Source organism: Nicotiana sylvestris, chromosome 6, assembly GCF_000393655.2.
Source record: "Nicotiana sylvestris chromosome 6, ASM39365v2, whole genome shotgun sequence".
Lineage (NCBI taxonomy): Eukaryota > Viridiplantae > Streptophyta > Magnoliopsida > Solanales > Solanaceae > Nicotiana > Nicotiana sylvestris.
Window position 1 is genome coordinate 36,985,112 of NC_091062.1, and position 5,853 is coordinate 36,990,964.

The window sequence follows — 5,853 nt, forward strand, 5'->3', positions numbered from 1 at the left end:
GGGGTTATCATGATTCATGTAAATATCTAATTTTTGCTATTTCTATTTTTCTTATATTATATTTTGTCTTGGTTTATTGTATGTGTTTATATATTTTATCATTAAATTATTAGTTAGTTTGTTAAGGGGTTAAAAGGATTGATATTTACATTTGTGAGCCGAAATTGGGAAACTACGTCGTTTCGATTAATGAATGTGATAACACTAGGTATATCATACCTCAATTCCCCAATATTTTACCCTATTTCCCCTATTACTCTCTCCCTTTCTCCTCTCTTCTCACTCTCAAAGCCATCGCCACTCCGCCGTTGTCACTACCGTGAGCTACCGCCGATGGTGGTCCAAACCACCCCATATTTTCACATACAATCCCCTCAATCTCCTCTTTCAGTATCTCCAACCCAAATCCCTCAAAACCCACTCAAATTCCACGATTTTTAGATCTAGGAAACCCTAGCAGCCACCTTTTTTCCCAAATTTGTGAAGCTCCGGTCACTACCACCCTGCAACATATACATGAATGGATAGAGATCTATGATACCTACGTTTCCCCCTTAATTTCACCCATAAACCCGGACCTCCACCACTGCCGACCTCCGGCGACCACCACCACTGTTGCCCTTAAACCATCATTGCCCTCTGTTTTTACACATATTCAACCCAAAGACACCCGTTTCCTTTTCTTATGATGCTGAATTCATTGAATTTAGCATATACCAAATTGAAACAAATGTTTCAAGGTTCGATAGTCGCTACTCGAGATCCCTGGTGTTGTCTCGTTGTTCGATTAGGCCTCAAATGCCTCTGAATTTGGTATAAACTTGAACTCAAATCCTTCCTCCATATTTCTGATTTTTTGTTTCACCACTGTTTTATTGTAGTTGTAATGATATATATTTAGTTAGTGGTTGATTTTAGTTCGTGTTCTATCCAGTTTTTAGTTTCGTCTTCGTTTAACTGAAGCTTTTTCACCTAATTGTTTCACTGTTAGCATGTGTTTTGCTTGGTTTGATTGAAGCCATTAGGTTCTAGTTCCTTTTGTTGGTTAGTAACTGAAGTTTAGTTACTTGTTTCTTGTTTTGGTTTGCTGCAAATGATTTTGGTACTGATTTAGTTAAAAGCTGAAGATTAGTTAATTGATTATGAATTATGGTACATGATAGCTTGCTTTTTAGTACTAAAATGGCTAAAAGTATGCTTTTACCCCATGCTTCTGCCACAGTTCTTGAAAGGATTGTCCTTCCCCCTTTTGGACGATCCTTGGACATACATTTAGCACACAAAAGTGAGTCTTTTGGACAGCTATTTGGTAACAAAGGTTAGTCCTTTTGGATAAACTTTGGGTAAACTAAAATCTGTCCAAAGGTGCTTTTATTTCCTACTTAAGAGCTTGTTCTTACACCCTCAATCACTTAGAAGACACATCTGTTACACTCTAAACGAAAACAAAACTTGAGAACTTTGAGTGAATTTTCGGAGAGTTCTTCCAAAAATACATAGTTCTTAAAGTCGTTTTTAGCTTCTTTCTCCTTCGAAAGTTGTTGCGTTTCTGGGTTTATTACTGCTGGATTTTACTGCTGTTGTTGTTCCATTTTGGCTGGAGTTTGGCTTGCTGGTTCATTGTCTTGCTATATACCTTCCATTTTCTGCAAACTAGGTATTTTTCCAACTCAATAGTTTAGTTCTTAGTTGCATAAAGCTAGGGCGACGTTGTATTGATGTGTTATAATTTCTTCTTTAAATTTGTGTTGATCTTTGGCTCATAAATGGATGAATGGATAAACAACTTCATGAACACGTGCTCTATTAAGTTTCATTTTCTTCTAAACTCAAAAGTTGTATATGATTATTTCAGTTTGCTAAGACATTATGATGACAAACTTGACTCGTGTAATGGCATATTAGTTTAAGGAACAAGTAAATGTAAGATCGATTTTACAATCTTCTGATAGTTTATAGCTTAGAGTAAATGTTTGTGTCTAGTTTAAAAACCCATCAGTGAAACAAACTTAGTATTTTGAGATACTGTGTTACATAAACAGAATATTAGCTTCTTTTTGTACTTTCTTTAGTTTAAATAGAAGATGCATGTTAAAAGTTTTTTTTCCTTTTTTTTAATTAGTTTCTCCAAGGTTCTTAAGTCAAAAATGAGTGTTTGAAGAAAAAAGAAGACTATGTGTGATTACTGGGAATTTTGTTTATTGCCATTTGGGAATGAAAATGTTTGAATCACGTCCTTGCTACTGTTTGAGAAAAGTTTTTCATTCTTAAACGGTTCATTCTCCGTAAGTGCTAAAAATAATTTCAAGTGATTGCATTGTGTGGAAGGAAAAATTATGTGAGGTTTGTTTTAGAGTAAGTGTGATGACCCAAAAGGGTCATCTCGTATTTTAGAACTCAATCCAGGGTTTCGAGGCCTTCAAGACCTCATTTTCTTTCTCCTCTAGTTTGCGTGCGCAGTCCGGGCGCGCTTCCAGAAAGCCTTTATGTGAAAATTTGAGAAAAATGCTAATTTTGCCTTTAAATTTGAATTTAAGTTGACTTCAATCAACATTTTAGGTAAACGGACCCGGACCCATGATTTAACGGTCCCGGAGGGTCCGTAGAAAAGAATGGGACTTGGGCGTATGTCCAAAATTGAATTCCGATGTCCCTAGCCCGAGAAATGAATTTTTGAAGAAAATTGTTTAACTGAAAAATATAAGAAGTTTGGAAATTGAATAATATTTGAATATGATGGTATCAGGCCCGTATTTTGGTTCCGGAGCCCAGTACAGGTTTAATTTTGTATTTAAGTTGTGTCTGTAGAATTTGGTAGGAAACGAAATTCATGTGATGTGATTCGGACCCTTAGTTGTGAAAATAGTAACTTTAAGAGTTCTTGAGATTTTCATTGATTTTGATACTAAATTCGTTGTTTAAGATGTTATTTGGGCTATTTGATTGCACGGGCAAGTCCATATGATATTTTTAGATTTGTGTGAATGTTTGATTTGGAGCTCTGAGGGCTCGGGTGAGTTTCGGATAGGCTACGGGGTGATTTACACTTAGAAAATTTGGTATAAGTTGTTGCATCTGGTGTCTATTGCACTGTGCTTCGCAATCGCGTAGTCACTCTCGCGATCGCGAAGGGGAAACTGAGCTGGGGAGGATCTTACTTTACGTGAATGCAAGACCAAGGTCGCGAACGTGGAGTATTGGTGGAACAGCTCTACGCAAACGCGACTGGTCAACCGCTAATGCGTAGCTTTAGGAGGGCCGGTCAGGGAACCTAGGGAAAAACTACGCAAACACGAACCCTTTATTGCAAACGTGAAGGCAGGGCTGGGCTAAACCTTCGCAAACGCGTAGCCCTTAAAAGGCTTCTCTTCACGAATGCGATGAACACTGTCGCCCAACACTTAAAACAGAGGCAGAACGCGAATAAGGCCATAATTTCATATTTTCAAAAACTTGAAGGCATAAAGGCGATTTTCAAGAGACAAGTTCTTCCCCAAAGTGTTGGTATTGATTCTAATCCACTTTCATTCAATTACCCATTGCATTTCATCAATTTTTATTCAAAAATCTAGGGTTTTATGGTAGAAATTGGGGATTTGGGTAGAATTAGGGCTTTTTGTATAATTGGAATTTAGACCTCGATTTGGGGTCAGATTTCAAAACTAATTGCATATTCAGGCTCATAGGTGAATGGGTAATCGGGTTTTGGTCCGAACCTCGAGTTTTGACCAAGCGGGCCCGGGGTCGATTTTTGACTTTTTAGGGAAAACAATAGAAATCTAATAATTAAGCATAGGATTTGAATTCTTTAGCACTTATTGATATTGTTAAGTTAATTATGGCTAGATACAAGTGAATTGGAGATAAAATATAGAGAAAAAGCAGTATTTGAGGCTTGAGTTGGTCGTGGAATCCGAGGTAAGTGTTTGGCCTAACCTTAGCTTGAGGGAATAGATGTTGTGTCTTATTTGCTACGTGTTAGTGTTGTGTACGACGTATAGGTGTGGTGACGAGTATCTATATGTTGGTGTCGAGCATGCTCGTGAGTCTTATACTGTGATGGTTGTGATTCTTATCATGTACTATTCATGCCTAAACTGATGATTATCCCTGTTGAACAAGATTTGTGGTATTTTCCTAGTAATTGACCTTTGTTGAGTATTGGCTCAAGTTGAGATTCATTTTGTGAAATTAACTATTGGAACGAGATTGGTTATAGTTGACTCCCTTGCCAGAATGTATTTTATTCAATTGTTGATTCCCTTGCCGGGATGTATTTAATTCAATTGTTGATTCTTTGTCGGGATGTCATTGTTTTCTACTGTTTGGGTGAGGAAAGAGTGATAAAGCATGAAGGGTGATGCCGTGAACACTCATACTTATGCATATGGTGAGGAAGAGTGATAAAGCAAAAAGGGTGATGCCATGCACATTTACATTTATATTGATGCATATGGTGAGGAAGAGAGATAAAGCACGAAGGGTAATGTCGTGCACATTTCTATTATTCATACGGTGAGGAAGAGTGATAAAGCACGAAGGGTGATGTTGTGCATATTTTTATTATTGATTGCATGGTGAGGATTGAGAGTAAAAGCAAAAAGGGTGATGCCGTGCATTTATTTTCTATTTGATGTGATTAATTATTGTTATCGGTTCAGGTGCCTTAATTGTTTCGTTTCCGTTATTTCTGTGTTTCCTTCTTCTAGTAACCCCTATAGCATGTTGCCCCTTCCCGTTAATTTCTGTTTAGCTTCTATAATTGTTATTCTGTTAGGTATTGTGTAATTGCACATGTTATGATGTTTGGTTGTGTCCTAGCCTCGTCAGTACTTCGCCGAGGTTAGGCTCGACACTCACCAGTACATGGGGTCGGTTTTAGTGATACTACACTCTGCACTTTTTGTGCAGATCCTGGTATTGGACCCTACGGACCGTAGTTCAAGGTTGCTACATTCAGTCTAGTGGAGACCCGAGGTAGTCTTGCAGGCGTCCGCAGGCCTTGGTGTCCCCTTCTATCATATTTTCATTCCATTTTTATCTATTTCTGAGACAGATGTGTATTTTCCTTGTTCGGACCACTATTTGTAGTATTCGTAGACAGTGCGTGAAATTGTGACACCAGTTATGGGTGGAGTTTTATTATGTATTTCGTATTAGTATTAAGTTAAACTGTTAAATTATGTTTTTTCGCATTTTGATTTCCGCTAATTTTTCTTATATCACTTGGTAAATTATTAAAGATAATGGGGAAAAAGTAAAATAATTAGTAACGTTGGCTTGCCTAGTGGGTTCAATGTTAGGCGCCATCACGGTCCCGACGGTGGGGAATTTGGATCGTGACAAGTTGGTATCAGAGATCTAGGTTTCTTAGGTCTCACAATTCACGGACAAGCTTAGTAAAGTCAGAGGGATCGGTACGGAGATGTCTATGTTTATCCCCCAGAGGCTACGGAGTTAGGAACAGTTTCACTTCTATTCATCTCTGTCGTGTGGTTTGAATTCTCAATGCTAATTGAACTTCCACTCTATTCTTTTGCAGATGGCGAGAACTCGTACCGCTTCATCAGCTGATCAGCAGCCCGAGCCCCCAGCGGCAGCTCCTACGAGGGACAGAGGATGAGGTCGAGGACGTGCTAAAGGCCGAGGTAGGGGAAGAGCTTAGCCCAGAGCAGTAAGACTAGTGGCAGAGCCTCAGGTAGAGTTTGATGATGAGGTTCCGGCCTAGGCAGTTCCAGTGGGCCCAGCTCAGGTCCCAGAGGGATTCATCTCTACCCCGGTACTCCAGGATGCTCTGATCTGTCTAGTGGGCCTTATGGAGAGTGTCACTCAGGCAGGCATACTTCCTGTGGC

The 5,853-nt window shown here is 38.9% G+C and overlaps 1 long non-coding RNA gene across 1 annotated transcript; it reads left to right on the forward strand.

Annotated features, from left to right (window-relative positions):
• The first annotated feature begins 274 nt into the window (after positions 1–274).
• Positions 275–5,169, forward strand: LOC138872060 (uncharacterized). Its single transcript, XR_011400472.1, has 2 exons — positions 275–813; positions 4,912–5,169. It is a non-coding gene; the product is annotated as an uncharacterized lncRNA (long non-coding RNA).
• The last annotated feature ends 684 nt before the right edge of the window (positions 5,170–5,853 follow it).